Here is a 20,432-nt window from a genome sequence, read left to right as displayed (position 1 = left end):
GCATCCTATTTTGACATTAAATACTTGAGGGCGGCATGATCAGTATAAACCACAATTTTAGATCCTATCAAATACGATCTGAACTTATCAAATGCATAGACTACAGCTAACAATTCCTTCTCTGTTGTAGTGTAATTTTTTTGAGCCTCATTCAATACTTTACTTGCATAATATATGACATGATGAAAGTTTCCTTTCTTTTGTCCAAGTACAGCACCAATTGCAATATCACTTGCATCACACATGAGTTCAAACGGTAAGTTCCAATCCGAGGGTGTGATAATTGGTGCTGTTGTGAGTTTATGTTTTAAAGTTTCAAATGCATGCTGGCAATTTTCATCAAAAACAAAAGGTTTATCAATCATTAACAGGTTACTCAAAGGTTTGGCTATTTTAGAAAAATCCTTGATAAACCTTTTATAAAATCCTGCATGCCCCAAGAAACTTCTAACAGATTTCACATTAGTTGGTGGAGGGAGCTTTTCTATTATTTCCACTTTTGCCTTGTCAACCTCTATCCCTTTTCTTGAAACTTTATGACCAAGAACAATCCCCTCAGGCACCATGAAATGGCACTTTTCCCAGTTCAAAACCAAATTAGTTTCTTGGCACCATTTCAAAACAAGAGTTAGATGGTTTAGGCAAGTATTGAAATTATCACCGAAAACAGAGAAGTCATCCATGAAAACCTCTAAAAATTTTTCAACCATATCTGAGAAAATGGAGAGCATACACCTTTGAAAAGTGGCTGGGGCGTTGCATAATCCGAATGGCATTCTTCTATAAGCAAAAACTCCAACTGGGCATGTGAATGAAGTCTTTTCTTGGTCCTTTGGATTTACCACTATCTGATTATACCCAGAATAGCCATCCAGGAAGCAATAATAAGCGTGGCCAGCCAACCTTTCAAGCATTTGATCAATGAAAGGAAGTGGGAAGTGATCTTTGCGTGTGGCATCATTCAGCCTCCTATAGTCAATACACATCCTCCACCCCGTCACAGTTCTTGTGGGAATGAGTTCACTCCTCTCACTAATAATGACTGTCATCCCACCCTTCTTTGGTACCACTTGGACTGGGCTTATCCATGAGCTATCGGAAATAGGATATATTATTCCTGCATTCCACAATTTTATTACTTCCTTCTGGACGACTTCCTTCATTGCAGGATTTAGTCTTCTCTGAGGTTGAATTACTACTTTGGAATTGTCCTCCAAAAGAATTTTATGCATACATACTGTAGGGCTAATGCCTTTAAGATCATCAATGGTCCATCCTAAAGCATCCTTGTGAGCTCTGAGAACATCAAGAAGCTCTCCTTCTTCTTTCTTTGTCAGGGATGAATTAATGATCACTGGAAAGCTCTCTGAAGTGCCAAGAAACGCATATTTGAGATGAGAAGGTAATGGCTTTAGTTCTTGCTTTTGCACTTCTTCTTTCTTGCTTGGTTCCACCTCTTTGTCTATGGAAATCTCAGCTATGTGTTCCTCTATTGTTTCCTGATTGTCTTTTTCTTGCTCATGCTGATTAGTATCTAGCATTTCTTCCACCAGGCTCTCTATCATATCCACTCTCAAATGATCTTCCTGCTCAGGAGGGTGTTTCATTGACTTAAAAACATTTATGATCATTTGCTCATTGTGTACTCTGAAAATCATTTCTCCTTTTTCCACATCTATGATGGCTCTTGCAGTTGCTAGAAATGGTCTTCCCAAGATGATTGAATTGTTTCCTTCCTCGTCGGTGTCTAGGATTACAAAGTCCGCAGGGAAGATAAATTCTCCAACCTTTACTAGCAAATTTTCTACAATTCCATTTGGTGTCTTGATTGATCTGTCGGCCATGACTAGTGACATCCTGGTGGGTTTGAGTTCTTTTATGGCCAGCTTCTTTATCATGGATAAGGGCATTAAGTTGATACTAGCTCCAAGATCACAGAGAGCTTTGTCCAAGGCTAGTTTGCCTATGGTGCATGACACTACGAAACTCCCTGGATCTTTAAGCTTTGGTGGAATTCCTTTTTGGAGCACGGCGCTACATTCCTCACTGAGCATTACCGTTTCCTTCTCATTCCAATCTCTCTTCTTATTGATGAGCTCCTTCAAAAACTTGGCATACAGAGGCATTTGCTCCAATGCCTCAGCTAAAGGTATATTGATTTCCAGTTTCTTGAAAGTCTCTAGGAATTTAGAAAAGTGTCGGTCCTTTGTCTCCTTGTGGAATCTTTGAGGATAAGGCAATGGGGGTGTTAAGCTTTTCTCCACTTGATGTTGTCTTGGATTTGGTTCTTCCATGATCTGCTTTCCTTTCTTCAGATTTTGTGGTTGGTTGTTTTCCTCTGTGAATTTTTCTGGGACATTATCGCTTGTTATGTCCTTGTTGTTAGCTTCATCATTCTTTATTGGCTCTTTGTCATTCTCCATAAGTTTCTTGGTTACTCCTTGGTTGCTATCCACCAATGTCTTTCCACTCCTTAATTGCACAACTTTGCATTCTTCTTTTGGGTTAGGAATGGTGTCACTTGGTAGTGAGCTTGATGGTTTTTCAACAGAAATTTGTTTGGAGATTTGCCCAATCTGCCTCTCTAAGTTCTTCATGGAAGCTTCTTGGTTCTTTGTTGTCAATTCTTGGTTCTTCATCATTTTCTCCATGAGCAGCTCTAGATTAGTGATCCTCTGGGATTCTTGTGAAATTGGTTGGTTTTGGGGTGTTGATGGATGATGATAGGTGTTTTGATTAGTTGGGTGGTTATTGGGTGGATAATGGTTAGAGTTGGGGTAAGTGTTTTGTGGTTTTCTGTATGTGTTTTGGTTAGTGGTTGGCTGGTTATTGGTTGTGTTTTTCCAATTGTTTTGAGTTGAGTTCCTTTGCCATGACTGTTGGCTTTAATTGTGGTTGTCTCCCCATCTGAGGTTGGGATGGTTCTTCCAAGAAGGATTGTAAGTATCTCCATAGACTTCATTAGTTCCAGGATTTTGGTTGTGCATGTATTGGACTTGCTCTTGCTATTGCTCCTCTTGAATTTCTTCATTTTGCCCCCAAGCAGTTGATGGTTGGCTTGTGGCACTCACTAATGCAACTTGCAGGCCATCAATCCTTTTGGCCATTTGCTCAAACTGTTGTTGAATCTGCTGCTGCATTATCTTGTTCTGAGCTAGAATTGAATCAACTCCTTCCAACTCCATTACTCCTCTTCTTTGTGATGGTTGGCGTTGTCTTTGATGAGCAAAGAAATATTGGTTGTTAGCCACCATATCAATGAGGTTTTGAGCTTCCTCTGTAGTTTTCATGAGTTGTAAAGAGCCTCCAGCTGAATGATCAAGTGCTTCTTGAGCCTTAAGAGTGAGTCCCTCATAGAAGTTCTGCAGCTTGTCCCACTCAGTGAACATCTCTGGTGGACATTTCCTCAATAGTGCCTTATATCTTTCCCATGCTTCATATAAATTTTCAGCCTCCATTTGAGTGAATGTCTGCACCTCAGTCTTCAATCTTATGATCCTTTGAGGGGGATAAAATTTGGCAAGAAACTTGCTTACCAAGTCATCCCAAGTGTTGATGCTCTATTTTGGAAATGTCTCTAGCCATTGAGTGGCTTTGTCTCTGAGAGAAAATGGAAAGAGCAACAACTTGTAGCTGTCAGGAGGCACACCATTGGTTTTCACAGTATCACAAATCCTCAAGAAGGTAGATAGGTGTTGATTTGGGTCCTCCAATGGTCCTCCTCCAAAAGAACAGTTATTTTGAACCAAAGTGATGAGTTGTGGCTTTAGTTCAAAATTGTTTGCATTGACATTAGGAGTAAGAATGCTACTTCCACAGTGTCTAGCATTTGCAAATGTGTATGAAGCCAGGACTCTTCTTTGTTGTGGGTTATTGTTGGCCCCTCTTCCTGGTTGATTGAGATTTGATGGATCTCCTTCCATTTCTTGGAATTCCTCCTCAGATTCCTCCTCTCCAACAACGTTCTTCCCTCTTTCAGCTCTTCCTATTCTTCGAAGAGTTCTTTGGTCAATTTCAGAGAGGATAGGGGAAGATCTTCCTGTACCTGACATACAAACACACAACAATAAACACACAGATCCAGAAAACCAGTGAAACTTCAATCTATAGCTAGAATGAAGTTTTAGTTAGTTTAAGCAAAAATTCAAACAGTTAGTGTGTTAGCCAAAATTAAAAACAACAGAAAAGAAAAAGTGCTTGATCTAGATCTCCACTTCACTTAATCATTGTCAATCTATTTCAATCCCTGGCAACGGCGCCAAAAACTTGATGTGTGAAAAATGATCCGACACAAAACTCACCGGCAAGTGTACCAGGTCGCATCAAGTAATAATAACTCACATGAGTGAGGTCGATCCCACAGGGATTGAAGGATTGAGCAATTTTAGTTTAGTGGTTGATTTAGTCAAGCGAATCAAGTATTGGTTGAGTGGTTTATCATTAACAGAAACTAAATTTGCTTGAAATGTAAAGGGGAAGGGAGAATTGCAGTAAACTAAAGAACAGGAAAGTAAAAGATGCTGAATCTTAAAGGACAAGAAATTAAATGACTGAAACTTAAAGTGCAAGAAATATAAATTGCAGTAACTTAAAGTGCAAGAAATATAAATTGCTTGAATGGAAAAGGGAGTTGAGGATTGGGAATTTAGAATTTCAGCAAAGGAAAGTAAATTGCAACAATTAAATAAGCAGAAATTGAATTAAAAACAACTAGAATTCAAACAGAAATGGGAATTAACTTGAAGCAGAGGTTCACAGAAGAACCAACAAGGAAAATGGGATCTCAGGACTCAAGAGACTAGATAGCAAAGTCTAGATCTCAATTACCTTCCCAGATCCAAGCCAACAAAGCAATTAACAAGAAATTGAAGAAGAAGCAGTAAAGGAATTGAAATTCAACTTAATTATGCAGAAGAGGAATTAAAGAGATTTTGAATGGAGATTGAGACAGAATTTCCTCAATTCTTCACACCCAAAACTCAAAACAAGAAAAATAAAAAATGCCCAAGTAAGAACGAGGAAGAAGAGAGATCAATTCCCCTCCCTAATTCTCTGAAATCTCAAAAGTTCCAAAAATAAAGATTCAAAGCTCAAAAGAAAAATCAAAGTTCAAAAGTAAAGGAAAACGGTCCTAATTACATCAAACTATCTCCTATTTATACACTTTCTATTCTTGGATCTTGGGATTTGGATGGGCTTTTGATTTGGTGAAGAAATGAATTTTATTGGATTTTTAATCCAATTTTAGCCCATGAAAAATTAGCTTCCAGGAGGCTGCCCTGCCCTTGTGGAGGGCAGGGCAGAAAATTGATGCGTGCGGCCTTGATGCGAGTTTGGTGCGCAGGATGCTGCCCTGCCCTCGCGGAGGGCAGGGCAGAAATTTTTGGTGCGCCAGTTTGGTGCCTGTGCGTGCTGCTGGTGCTGCCGAGTGATGCCTTGGTGCGCCAGTTTGGTGCGCTGGCCGTGCCACAACAAAATGCTGCCCTGCCCTTGCGGAGGGCAGGGCAATGTGCCAAGGCTGAAGCTCCGTGTTCGAGACTTGGGCGACGCACACGCTACCTATTTTCCTTGGTTCTCTTGGTACCAAAGTGAGGCTTAATTCCTTGCTTCCTCATGGTGCCGTGTTCGATTCTTGTGGCAAGCATTGGTAGGCTTTTTCCTTTGATTTATTTTCCATGAAGGCCCGATACTGCCCTTGTGGAGGGCAGGGCAAGGTTTTTCTCTTCTTTGATCCAAGGCACAATTTTGTGCTCTGCCCTTGTCGTGGGCAGGGCAGAGTTGCCTCTAAAGCCTTGTTTCCTTATGTTGCCCTCCTAGAGGGCAGTGTGCCCTTGTGGAGGGCAATGCTTGGACTCCTCCTTTATATGCCACGCCTTTTTCTCCTTTGGCCACACTTTCTTAGGTCACGCTTCTTCTTTTCTTCTTTTCTTCACCTACAATAAACCAAAATAACCACTCAAAGTATCACTAAATTCACAAGGCTTATAAATCAATTAAAAATCAATTAAATTCAACTTAAACCTTATGAGTTAACATTAATTTCATGGTGGTTGTTTGATTTAAAGAAGTTATGCATTTTCACTCCAAATCACTTACTTATGATGCAAGAAAGTGCATAAAGACTAATAAAACAAGTGAAATTAGCTTGAAAAATGGGTATATGATGACTTGTCATCAGTTAACTCCTCTAAGGAGGAGGGTCATAGGGGCTGAGATTCTTGCCCCTCACTATGAACCTCTTTTTCGTGCTCTCATGGATTAACTCATCATGCTCCAGAGACAGGATCCTATTTACTGTATGAGGTAGGACTGGACTTCTAGTGAATATCATTTTCATCCTAGGTGAGAAGTCTTTAGTGGGAATCTTCTTGTTCCTCCAGTCCTTGGGTACCTTCTTCTTGGGACCTCCTTTCTCCTTAGTGGATGAAGAATACGCAACACCAAACTTAGGTTTGATGTCAGGAAAAATTATATGGGTTTCCACCAAGGGAGGAAGCTTAAGCAATAAACTCTACATGCAAGTACCTCCTTCTCTAGAGAGTGGTGAAGGTTTAAAAACCTTGAATACCAAGTAGTCCTCACGCAGCCACAGAACCAATTCACCTCTCTCAATATCAATTAGAGCTCTCTCAGTAGCCAGGAATGGTCTTCCCAGCATTATGGAGTCATTTGCATCCTCTCCCAAATCAAGTACCACAAAATCTGCAGGGAGAAAAAGCTCTCCAACCTTGACCAAAACATTTTTCACTAGCCCATGTGCATGCCTCAGAAATTTATCTACCATCTGTAGTGTAATTCTTGTAAACTGTGCCTCTTGAATTTACAGCTTCTTCATTACAGAAAAGGGCTTCAGATTGATACTTGAGCCAATATCACAAAGAGCTTTGTCAAAAGTGATATTCCCAATAGTACAAGGAATCTGAAAGCTCCTTGGATCTGGCATCTTCTTTCGTAGCTTGCTCTGAATGAAGGCACTTCATTCCTTGGTCAATACCACTATTTCATCTCCCTTTAAGGCTTTCTTCTCAGAGAGCAAGCCTTTCATGAATGCCATTAGCCATTCTTTCTCCTCTGAACCCTTGGTAGCTTGTGCCTCCTTCTTCAGCATGAAGTCATTAGCCATTGTGAGAGCCTTACACTCTTCTCTTGGATTTTCCTCTGTGTCACCAGAAAGAGTGTTAGGAGGTTTCTCATGTATTCTCTTGCTCAACTGACCCACCTGGACTTCCAAGTTCTAAATGGAAGCTCTAATCTTCTACATAAAGCTATGGGTGCTTTTGGAAAGTTCTACAATTAGAGAGGCCAAGTCAAGAGTATTCTGAGGTTGAGTAGACGCCTGTTGTAGTTGAGAAGGTTAAAATTGACGGTTGTTGAAATTATTGAACTTGTTTTGATTGAAACCTCCCTGAAAGGTGTTGAAATTTTGTTGGGGCTTTTGGGGTTGCTCTCTCCACCCAAAGTTAGGGTGATTCCTCCATCCCTAATTGAATGTATTTGAATAAGGATCATTATTGGGATTACTGGAGGAATTTCCCATGTAATTGACTTGTTCAAGAGTAAGTTGAGCGTAACCATAAGTTTCCTCTTGGTTGAAATCTCCACTCATGTCATAAGATTTATCTTGAGTATTAATAGCTGAGACTTGTATCCCACTCAAGTGTTGAGAAATCATACTGATTTGTTGTGGCATGATCTTGTTTTGAGCTAGAATGACACTCAGAGTGTCCACCTCCATAACTCCTTTCTTCATAGGATTCACAGGAATCCTCTTAGAAGAGTACAGATATTGGTTGTTAGCAACTATCTCAATGAGCTTATTAGCCTTTTCAGGCGTCTTCTTCATGTGCAAGGAGTCTTCTACAGAGTTATGCAGAGACATTTTTGCCATCTCAAAGAGGCCATCATAGAAAATCTGTAGCTTAGTCCAGTCTGAAAACATGTCTAGGGGACACTTCTTGATCATTTGTTTGTATCTTTTTCAAGCTTTATAAAGGGACTCACCATCTCTCTGTCTGAAAGTCTGATCATCCACCCTTATCTTAGTCAGCCTTTAAGGTGGGAAAAACTTGGTCAGAAATTCATTGACCACCATGTCCTAAGTGTCCAAGCTCTCTTTTGGCTGAGTATCCAGCCATTGTTTTGCTCTGTCCCTCACAGCAAATGGGAAGAGCATGAGCTTGTAGACATCAGGATTCACTCTATTAGTCTTTACATTGTCACAGATCTGCAGAAAATTAGAAATAAACAAATTCGGGTCTTTTTGTTAGAGTCTATGAAACTGAAAATTTTGTTGCACCAGAGTGATCAACTGTGGTTTCGGCTCAAAATTGTTAGCACCTATAGGAGGTAATGAAATAATGCGCGCATAAAAGTCAAGAGTGGGTGCAGTGTAGGAACTCAGCGTCCTTCTAGCTTGCTCATTACCATTCGGATTCCCACCATTACCATTGACAGCATTATTGGGATTGTTGGGATCCATGGCTTCCTTCTCAAAAGTATCATTGAGATTCTCACCGGCTCTGTAAGCTCTAGCTTATTGCAAACGCCGCCTCAAGGTTCTCTCAGGTTCAGGATCAAAATCAAGAAGAGGTTCTTTGTCCTTATTCCTACTCATAAACAAACAGAAAATAAAGAAAAGTGAAAATCTCTATGTCATAGGATAGAGAACTCCCAGTGAGGTATCCTATGTAAAGAGAAATAAAATAAAACAAAGCAAGCAATTAATCTAGAAATTTTGAAAAACAAGAAAGAAAAATAACCCAAAATTTTTGAAAATTAAAAAATGGGGAATGCTAATATTTTTGTAAATTTTAGAAAAGAAAAATCACTAACGGGACACCAAACTTAAAATTGAAAATTAAGGAAAAATAAACAAAACTTAATTCAAAAATTTAAAGAAAATTAAACAACAAAACTAAGAAAATACCTAATCTAAGAAATCTGACAATTGGTAATTTTCAATCACTATCAGTCCCCGACAACGGAACTAAAAACTTGGTGCGAATTTTGAGAATATCCATAACTGAACTAGCAAGTGCATCGGATCATCCAAGTAATACCTCAGGTAAGTGAGGGTCAATCCCACGATGACTGAAGAACTGAGCAACAATGGTCAACTGATTGGCTTAGTCAGGCGAACGAAAAAGTTGGTTTTGTGGGTTTTAAAAGCATTAAACAATAAAAAAGAGTAAAGAAAGCAAATAATGAGTTTGGTGTAGAAATCAATGAGTGAGACAGTTAAGGTATCATAGATGTTTACTTTTTCGAATTAAGGTTTCTTACCAACTATTTTAATCATGCAATATTTATTTCATGGCAAACTGTAATTTACTAAACCCTAATTCCTTAGTGATTTAGTCTCCTCTAACCTTTATTAACCGTCAATCCCTTGGTCACTTGATTCCAATTAAAAGGTTAAATTCAAATCTAGCTTATAGCCACAAAAATCCTAATTACCCAAGACTAAACAGATTATATGTCACCTATCCAGATTAGTTCAAGTAATTAATAATTTAGGAGAAATTTACTTTCAAGCTGTATTCAGGTGAGAGACCTCTCCCGAGGGTCACAAGAACACATCTAGAATAAGGGTCATACTCTTGTTTAACCCGGATACATAAAATGAAGAATGAAAGCAATCCTTGAAACTAAATCAATGCATTATTAAAATAAAAAAGCAATAGTCTTAATCCATGAAAATAAACAAAGCTCCTAGCCTTAACCAAGGAGGTTTAATGGCTCATGACTTATAGAGAAAACAAGGGTTCTGAAAAGTGTGAAAGTGCGGAAGTGAGAAGGTCCCCCTAAAGAGTTAATGTCTTCCCATTTATATCTAACATAATTTGATTTGAAAATAAAATAAAATAATAAATCCTAAAACTAAAAGATATTGTTTGTAAATAAAAATTACAAAAAAAAGATAAGATAACTAATAAAGGCTAAATCCACTTGAAGATGCTTCCTTGATGGACTTCACTCCAGATTGCCTAGCGCTAAATGCCAGTTGGGCGTTTAATGCCCAAAGAGGGCAGGAGCGTTGCTGTTTTGTAAGGCTTGCTAGCGCTAAATGCCAGCTTGGCGTTTAGCGCTGAAAGGGGTAGCTCCAAATCTTCTTCTTTTTGCTCAAAACTTTACCAAATTGCTACGAATTTTACCCAAAATCATAAAAATACTAAAACAACTCAAAGTAGAATTCAAAGAGGATTTTCGCACTAAAATAATATTAAACTTAATAAATTCTAACTGAAAATAACTAGAAAATAAGTGGAAAAAGGGTACAACATACTCACGCATCAGTTACCTCTATATGGTCGTAAGGGGGAGATTTATTGGGTTTTTTGGACTCCCTTTCTACGTGGAGAAAAAATCCAAATATTAGTATCCAAACCCATGGTTTTCTTAAAGTGATTGAGGTGAGTGTGGGTTGAAGGAGAGAGGTCTCATTTGTATCAGAACACCAAATACTAAAGAGAAGATAAGAGAAAAAGTTATTTTCGCATATATATAAAGTTATCTATATAAATTGGTCACTGTAAATTTGTTAACCATTGGATCGAGCTCAAATTTGGATAGTTTGTTTCCAACTCCTGGTTTGTCATGTTCACTGTTCAGATCTTCAATTTGATCTCTGTAGCTAGAGACGTTAGCCACGCATAGTAGTTCTGTTTTGTCGTATATATTTTTATCTTTTTGTTCTTGTTTTGTAAGCTTTGATAGTTGGGTTGTTCGGTTTGTTGTATGCAAGTTTTATGTAATAATTTGTGACTCTCTTATATCCTATTTTTCATCATAGTAAATCTATTTTCCAGTTTTGGTGACTCGTAAATTTTACTTCTCATATTAAGAAAGTTTTCTACGTTAAAAATGTTGGTGTGTTAGATTGCCTCTCCTTTTTAATTTATGTGATTTTTTACTGTTGTTAAATATTGTTATTGTTACAGACCTGACCCACGGATCCCGCAGCCCGGGGCGACCCTTAAACCCGGTCACCCGGGTCCGGCCCATCGAAACCTTCTGGAAGGTCGAAAACCGGGCCACAGGAGTTCCCAACCAACTTTCGAATTCAAACGTCTCCCTTATCTTAACCAAATAAGATAAGATAAGACATCCACCATCACCTATAAATAGAGGACCCAGGCCCCTCCAGGTATTCATTCATTCCTCACACCTTAAACCTCTCAGATCCATTCTGACTTGAGCGTCAGAGTGCCTTTGCAGGTAATTCCCCCCATTGCTCCAGTCAAGCGATCCGGCATCTGCCTCGACCCGTAAGTTCCTGATCTATCCCTTAATCTGTATAAGAGACATCCTGTACATTGGCGCCATCTATGGGAAAACTTGCGCCGACTAAACCAGAATAGGGGACGTACTTGAAGAAGCCTCCCCAAGCCGGGATGACTCTCGAATAAGGAATCTGACCCCAGAACACCAGGAGGTCGCAAACCAAGGAAGGATAGCAAGCACCATCCACCATACACAGAATAAGGAAAATGATCACATCGTCATGGAACCGCAACACCCTAAGAAAACAGGGGACAAAGCGGCACAAATCATCCAAGATCTCTGCCTCCGGGTCCAGGAACTCGAAGGCAGATTGACCGCCAAGGAAAGATACAATAACGAACACAGAAGCCATGCAACTTCCAGATCAAAATCTCGCCACGGCAGATCGCCAACTTGGCAACACGACAAGAGAGACGATCACAATACCTCGCGCGACCACAGGCGAGAAAAATCGCCAGAATGGCGATACAGCAAAAGGCACAACTGCAGCGCTTCCCGAGATCTGAGTCGTCAGCACGACTCGGACGAAGATCGGCGGCACCGAGAGACCAAGCGCACAAGAAATGACCACACGATAATGGGAGCCACACCGTTCACGGAAAGGATCTTGAAAGCAAAACTCCCCAAAGGTTTATCACCCACTGACATGAAGTACGACGGAACCAAAGATCCCCAAGAACATCTAACGGCCTTCAAGGCCAGAATGAACCTAGAAAGAGTGGCCGACGTAGTCCGATGCAGGGCCTTCCCGGTAACCCTAGCCGGGCCAGAAATCAAATGGTTCAATGCCTCCCGAATGAATCCATAGCTGGTTTCCACGACATCACACGAAAGTTCATGGCCCAGTTCATAACCAGAATCACTAAAGCTAAACACCCCATCAGCTTGCTAGGGGTCACACAAAAACAGGACAAATCCACAAGGAAATACCTCGATTGCTTCAATGACGAATGTCTAACAATTGACGGGCTCACGGATTCAGTCACAAGCCTTTGCTTAACCAACGGGCTCATGAACGAATACTTCCGCAAACACCTCACCACCAAACTCGTTTGGATCATGCACGAGATCCAAAACGTCGCCAAAGATTACATTAACGACGAGGAGGTCAGCCAGGTCGTCACTGCCAACAAACGGCAACACAACCACACCCAACACGGCAACACGGCACCACGACATAACCCACCACCCAGAGAAAATCAAAGGGACCACCCCAAACTGACAAGCACAAGCCGACCACCAAGAATCGAGAAATTCTCTAATTACACGCCCCTGACAGCACCAATTACCGAGATATACCACCAAATAGCAGATCGAGGCATCATATCGAAAGCCCGACAACTCAAAGAAAGGCAACAAAACCATTTACTGCGACTACCACCGAGGTCACAGGCACAGGACACAAGACTGTTTCGACCTTAAAGACGTCCTCGAACAAGCCATACGAGACGGCAAGCTCTCAGAGTTCGCCAAATTCATCAGAGAACCAAAACGTGTGGAGAAAGACAGGTCATCAGAAAGAGAAGGGCGCAACCCAAGAACACAAAAGCAACCCCCTAGGGAAAGCCCAGAGGAAGACCCAACCATCATAGTAAACGTCATCACAGGCAAAGACGTATCGGGGAAGTCAAAATCAACACTGAAAAAAGATCTCAAAGTGATGGCCGTCAGAAACCAAACTCCAACCACCGTGGCCGCCAATATGATAACCTTCCTACCTGAGGACTGCCAGCACGGCACCTCGGCTGAAGATGCCCCTTTCGTCATCTCGGCAAGAATCGGAACAGAACTAGTACGAAGGATACTGGTGGATACCGGTGCAGACTCAAACATCCTCTTCTGAGGAGCTTTTGACAAACTCGAGCTCCACAACGACAACCTCCAAACACACCGCAACGGCATCACCGGACTCAGAGACAACTTTCTTAAACCGGATGGCTCAATCACCCTCTCCATCACCATAGGGACAAGTAACCAGAAGAAGACAATCCTATCTGAATTCAAAGTCCTAAAAGACTCCACCGCCTACAACGTGATTCTCGGAAGAAAAATAATCAATGACTTCTCCGCCGTCATCTTTACCAAATACCTCCTCATGAAGTTCGGAACCGAAGACGGCTCCATCGGTCCTATCCACGGAGACCGGGAGGTCGCAGCAGAGTGCGACAACACCAGCCTAGCTCTACGAAAGAAATCTCGGGATGCGGCCGGAATATTCCTAGCCGACCTGGATGCTCGACAAGACGGCCAACCCAGGCTAGAGCCAGAAGGCGACATGGAAAAACTACAAATAGGGCCGACCAAAAAAGAATACACCTTCATTAACAGGAACCTCCCATATGACCTTAAAGAAGACCTTTCCCAATTCCTGAAATAAAACAGAGATTTGTTCGCATTTACACCAGCCGACATGCCGGGAATAAACCCCGACCTAATGTCCCACCGACTAGCCGTGGACCCCAAAGCCAAACCAGTAGCACAAAGGAGACGAAAGATGTCACCAGACCGAGCCGCCGAGGTCAAAAGGCAAGTTAAAGCCCTACTCGAAGCCAACTTCATCAGGGAACTCCCCTACACGTCCTGGCTAGCCAATGTCGTACTAGTGAAGAAATCTAACGGGAAGTGGAAGATGTGCATCGATTACACGGACCTCAACAAAGTCTGTCCAAAAGACGTTTTTCCACTACCAAACATCGACGGATTAGTAGATGCCGCATCCGGCCATCGATACCTCAGTTTCATGGACGCATACTCCGGGTACAACCAGATTCCGATGAACCGACCTGACGAGAAAAAACAGAATTCATCACCCCAGACGGGACATACTGCTACACAATGATGCCCTTCAGCCTGAAAAACGCTGGAGCCACTGATGAGCGGATAATTTGTACGCTTTTTGGCATTGTTTTTAGTATGTTTTTAGTATGATCTAGTTAGTTTTTAGTATATTTTCATTAGTTTTTAGTTAAAATTCACTTTTCTGGACTTTACTATGAGTTTGTGTGTTTTTCTGTGATTTCAGGTATTTTCTGGCTGAAATTGAGGGACCTGAGCAAAAATCTGATTCAGAGACTAAAAAGGACTGCAGATGCTGTTGGATTCTGACTTCCCTGCACTCGAAGTGGATTTTCTGGAGCTACAAAAGCCCAATTGGCGCGCTCTTAACGGCGTTGGAAAGTAGACATCCTGGGCTTTCCAGAAATATATGATAGTCCATACTTTGCCCAAGATTTGATGGCCCAAACCGGCGTTCAAAGTCACCTTCAAGATTTCCAGCGTTAAACGCCGGAACTGGCACCCAAATGGGAGTTAAACGCCCAAACTGGCACTAAAGCTGGCGTTTAACTCCAAGAAGAGTCTCTACACAAAAATGCTTCATTGCTCAGCCCAAGCACACACCAAGTGGGCCCAGAAGTGGATTTTTATGTCATTTACTCATTTCTGTAAACCTTAGGCTACTAGTTTTCTATAAGTAGGACCTTTTACTATTGTATAAAAGATCTTTTGATCACTTGAGATCTCTAGATCATCTTTGGATGTCTAGTTCTTAGATCATTGGGAGGCTGGCCTCACGGCCATGCCTAGACCTTGTTCTTATGTATTTTCAACGGTGGAGCTTCTACACACCATAGATTAAGGTGTGGAGCTCTGCTGTACCTCGAGTATTAATGCAATTACTATTGTTCTTCCATTCAATTCCGCTTGTTCTTGTTCTAAGATATCACTTGTTCTTCAACTTGATGAATGTGATGATCCGTGACACTCATCATCATTCTCACTTATGAACGTGTGACTGACAACCACCTCCGTTCTACCTTCGATTGGGTGAATATCTCTTGGATTCCTGATTGCACGATGCATGGTTGATCGCCTGACAACCGAGTGCTCGCCTGACAACCGAGCCAACCATTCCGTGAGATCAGAGTCTTCGTGGTATAGGCTAGAACTGATGGCGGCATTCAAGAGAATCCGGAAGGTCTAACCTTATCTGTGGTATTCTGAGTAGGATTTAATGATTGAATGACTGTGACGTGCTTCAAACTCCTAGCAGGCGGGGCGTTAGTGACAGACGCAAAAGAATCGTGGATTCTATTCCGACCTGACCGAGAACCGACAGATGATTAGCCATGCTGTGACAGAGCATAGGAACATTTTCACTGAGAGGATGGGAGGTAGCCACTGACAACGGTGAAACCCTACATAAGCTTGCCATGGAAAGGAGTAAGAAGGATTGGATGAAGACAGTAGGAAAGCAGAGAGACGGAAGGGAAGGCATCTTCATGCGCTTATCTGAAGTTCCTACCAATGAATTACATAAGTACCTCTATCTTTATCTTTATGTTTATTTCGTTCATCACCATATCCAATTGAGTTTGCCTGATGATGAGCGGATAATTTATACGCTTTTTGGCATTGTTTTTATATAGTTTTTAGTGAGTTCAAGCTACTTTTAGGGATGTTTTCATTAGTTTTTATGTTAAATTCACATTTCTGGACTTTACTATGAGTTTGTGTGTTTTTCTGTGATTTCAGATAAATTCTGGCTGAAATTGAGGGATTTGAGCAAAACTCTGAAGAAGGCTGACAAAAGGACTGCTGATGCTGTTGGAATCTGACCTCCCTGCACTCAAAATGGATTTTCTGGAGCTACCGAATTCCAATTGGCGCGCTCTCAATAGCGTTGGAAAGTAGACATCCAGGGCTTTCCAGCAATATATAATAGTCCATACTTTATTCGAAGAATGACGACGTAACTTGGCGTTGAACACCAAGTTCATGCTGCTGTCTGGAGTTAAACGCCAGAAAAACGTCATGATCCGGAGTTGAACGCCCAAAACACGTCATAACTCGAAGTTCAACTTCAAGAGAAGCCTTAGCTCGTGGATTGATCAAGCTCAGCCCAAGCATACACCAAGTGGGCCCCGGAAGTGAATTTATGCATCAATTACTTACTCATGTAAACCCTAGGAGCTAGTCTAGTATATATAGGGCATTTATCTATTGTATTAGACATCTTTTGACAGTTTAATCTCTTGATCATTTGGTCACTTGATCATGGAGAGGGCTGGCCATTCGGCCATGCCTGAACCTCTTTCACTTATGTATTTTCAACGGTGGAGTTTCTGCACACCATAGATTAAGGGTGTGGAGCTCTGCTGTACCTCAAGTATTAATGCAATTCTATTTTCTTTTATTCAAATCTCTCTTATTCTTATTCCAAGATATTCATTCGTACCCAAGAACATGATGAATGTGATGATAAGTAACCCTCATTATCATTCTCACTCATGAACGCACGTGATTGACAACCACTTCCGTTCTACATGCAACAGAGCTTGAATGTGTATCTCTTAGATTCCCCACAGAATCTTCGTGGTATAAGCTAGATAGATGGCGGCATTTATGAGGATCCAGAAAGTCTCACCTTGTCTGTGGTATTCCGAGTAGGATCCTGGGAATCCGGAAAGTCTAACCTTGTCTGTGGTATTCCGAGTAGGATTCCGGTAATGAATGACTGTGACGTGCTTCAAACTTGCAAGTGCTGGGCGTTAGTGACAGACGCAAAAGAATCAAGGGATTCTATTCCAGTAGGAGCGGGAACCAACCAGTGATTAGCCGTACTGTGACAGAGTGTGTGAGCATTAGTTTTCACTGCGAGGATGGGATGTAGCCATCAACCATGGGTGATGCCTCCAGACGATTAGCCGTGCGAGTGACAGCCGCATAGGATCATTTTCCCGAGAGGATTGAAAGTAGCCACCGCTGATGGTGAACCCCTATACACAGCTTGCCATGGAAAGGAGTAAGAAGGATTGAGTTGAAGCAGGAGAATAGCAGGCGTCCTTGAGCCATACAGCATCTCCATTCGCTTATCTGAAATTCCCACCAATGAATCTGCATAAGTATTTCTATCCCTTTTATTAATCTATTCTCTTATTTCTATTTTCGAAAACCCATAAACCATTTTAATCTGCCTAACTGAGATTTACAAGGTGACCATAGCTTGCTTCATACCAACAATCTCTGTGGGATCGACCCTTACTCACGTAAGGCTTATTACTTGGACGACCCAGTACACTTGCTGGTTAGTTGAACGGAGTTGTGAATTCAAATAAAGACAATTATTGAATAAATCCATACAAGTACAAAGAATAGTGATCACAATTTCGTCCACCAAGTTTTTGGCGCCGTTGCCGGGGATTGTTCGAGTATGGACAACTGACGGTTCATCTTGTTGCTCAGATTAGGTAACTTTCTTTTCAAAAATCTTTTTCAAAAATTTTTTCTTTTATTTTTCGTTTTCCAAAAATGTTTTCGAAAAAAAATAATTAATAAAAATACAAAAAAATTTAGAAAATCATAAAAATCAAAAATATTTTGTGTTTCTTGTTTAAGTTTTGTGTTGATTTTTTAAGTTTGGTGTCAATTGCATGCTTTAAAAATTTTCTTGCATTTTTCGAAAATCCCATGCATTCATAGTGTTCTTCACGATCTTCAAGCTCTTCTTGACAAGTCTTCTTGTTTGATCTTGATGATTTCTTGTTTTGTGTCTTTTGTTGTTTTTCATGTGCATTTTTGCATTCATATTTTCCAAGCATTAAAAATTTCTAAGTTTGGTGTCTTGCATGTTTTCTTTGCATCAAATATTTTTCAAAATTATGTTCTTGATGTTCATCATGATCTTCAAAGTGTTCTTGGTGTTCATCTTGACATTCATAGCATTCTTGTATGCATTCATTGTTTTGATCTAAAAATTTCATGCATTGAGTATTTTTGTTGTTTTTCTCTTTCATAATTCAAAATTCAAAAATCAAAAAAATATCTTTCCCTTATTTTCCTCCAAAATTTCGAAATTTTGGGTTGACTTGGTCAAAAATTTTTAAAATTAGTTGTTTCTTACAAGTCAAGTCAAAATTTCAATTTTAAAAATCTTATCTTTTCAAAATCTTTTTCAAAAATCATATCTTTTTCATTTTTTTATATAATTTTCGAAAATTTCAAAAATTATTTTTCAAAATATTTTCAAAATCTTTTTCTTATCTTTTTATCAAATTTTCGAAAATTAAGCTAACAATTAATGTGATTGGTTCAAAAATTTGAAGTTTGTTACTTTCTTGTTAAGAAAGGTTCAATCTTTAAATTTTAGAATCCTATCTTGTAGTTTCTTGTTAGTTAAGTAATTTTTAAAATTAAATCTTTTTCAAAATATCTTTTTATTAAAATTTTTATCTTATCTTTTTCAAAAATTTTATCTTTTTCAAAATTTGATTTCAAAATATCTTATCTAACTTCTTATCCTTTTATCTTTTTCAAATTTGATTTCAAATCTTTTTCAATCAACTAACTAACTTTTTGTTTGTTTCTTATCTTTTTCAAAACCACCTAACTACTTTTTCCTCTCTAATTTTCGAAAATTCTCCCTCTCTTTTTCAAAAATTCTTTTTATTTTAAGTTTTAATTTTAAATTATATTTTGTCTTTGATTTTCGAAAATTACTAACCCCTTTTTCAAAAATTATTTTCGAAATTTCTCCTCTCCTCTCTTCTTCTATTTAATTATTTTAATTACTAACACTTCTCTTCACCTCTCCTCATCCAAAAATCCGAATTCTTCTTCATTCTTCTACCCCTTTCTTTTTCTACTAACATAAAGGAATCTCTATATTGTGACATAGAGGATTCCTCTTTCTTTTCTTGTTTTCTTCTCTTTCATATGAGCAGGAACAGGGAAAAAGGCACTCTTGTTGAAGTTGATCCAGAACCTGAAAGGACTCTGAAGAGAAAATTAAGAGAAGCTAAATTACAACAATCCAGAAATAACCTTTCAGAAATTTTCGAACAAGAGAAGGAGATGGCAGCCGAAAATAATAATAATAATAATGCAAGGAGAATGCTTGGTGACTTCACAAAGCCAACATCCAAGTTTGATGGAAGAAGCATCTCCATTCCTGCCATTGGAGCCAATAACTTTGAGCTGAAACCTCAGCTAGTTGCCTTGATGCAACAAAACTGCAAGTTTTATGGACTTCCATCTGAAGATCCTTATCAGTTTTTAACTGAGTTCTTGCAGATCTGTGAGACTGTAAAGACGAATGGAGTTGATCCTGAAGTCTACAGACTCATGCTTTTCCCTTTTGCTGTAAGAGACAGAGCTAGAATATGGTTGGATTCACAACCTAAGGATAGCCTGGACTCCTGGGATAAGCTGGTCACTGCCTTCTTGGATAAATTCTTTCCTCCTCAAAAGCTGAGCAAGCTGAGAGTGGATGTTCAAACCTTCAAACAAAAAGATGGTGAATCCCTCTATGAAGCTTGGGAAAGATACAAGCAGTTGACCAAAGGATGTCCATCTGACATGTTTTCAGAATGGACCCTATTAGATATATTCTATTATGGTCTCTCTGAATTTTCGAAAATGTCATTGGACCATTCTGCAGGTGGATCTATTCACCTGAAGAAAACGCCTGAAGAGGCTCAAGAACTCATTGACATGGTTGCAAACAACCAGTTCATGTACACCTCTGAGAGGAATTCCGTGAATAGTGGGATACCTCAGAAGAAAGGAGTTCTTGAAATTGATGCTCTGAATGCCATATTGGCTCAGAACAAGATGTTGACTCAACAGGTCAACATAATCTCTCAAAATCTGAATGGATTGCAACATGCATCCAACAGTACTAGAGAGGCAGCTTCTGAAGAAGCTTATGATCCTGAGAACCCTGCCATGGCAGAGGTTAATTACATGGGTGAACCTTATGGAAACACTTATAACCCATCATGGAGAAATCATCCAAATTTCTCCTGGAAGGATCAACAAAAGCCTCAACAAGGCTTTAACAATGGTGGACGCAATAGGCTGGGCAATAGCAAGCCATATCCATCATCTTCTCAGCAACAGACAGAGAATTCTGCACAAAACACCTCTAATTTAGCCAATATAGTCTCTGATCTGTCAAAGGCCACTTTCAGTTACATGAATGAACCAGATCTTCCATTAGAAATTTGGAAGCACAAGTGGGCCAGCTGAGTAAGAAAGTTATTGAAACTCCTCCCAGTACTCTCCCAAGCAATACAGAAGAAAATCCAAAAGGAGAGTGCAAGGCCATTGATTTAATCAAAGTGGCCGAATTCATAGGGGAGGAGGAGGAC

At 40.1% G+C, this 20,432-nt stretch overlaps 1 non-coding gene across 1 annotated transcript; it reads right to left on the bottom strand.

Annotated features, from left to right (window-relative positions):
• Positions 1 to 19,536: 19,536 nt before the first annotated feature.
• Positions 19,537 to 19,640, bottom strand: LOC112704648 (small nucleolar RNA R71). Its single transcript, XR_003155263.1, has one exon. It is a non-coding gene; the product is annotated as a small nucleolar RNA R71 (small nucleolar RNA).
• Positions 19,641 to 20,432: the final 792 nt, after the last annotated feature.

Source organism: Arachis hypogaea, chromosome 7 (genome assembly GCF_003086295.3).
Source record: "Arachis hypogaea cultivar Tifrunner chromosome 7, arahy.Tifrunner.gnm2.J5K5, whole genome shotgun sequence".
Lineage (NCBI taxonomy): Eukaryota > Viridiplantae > Streptophyta > Magnoliopsida > Fabales > Fabaceae > Arachis > Arachis hypogaea.
Note: the sequence above shows the minus strand (reverse complement) of the source record. Positions and strands in the feature narration are given on the sequence as shown.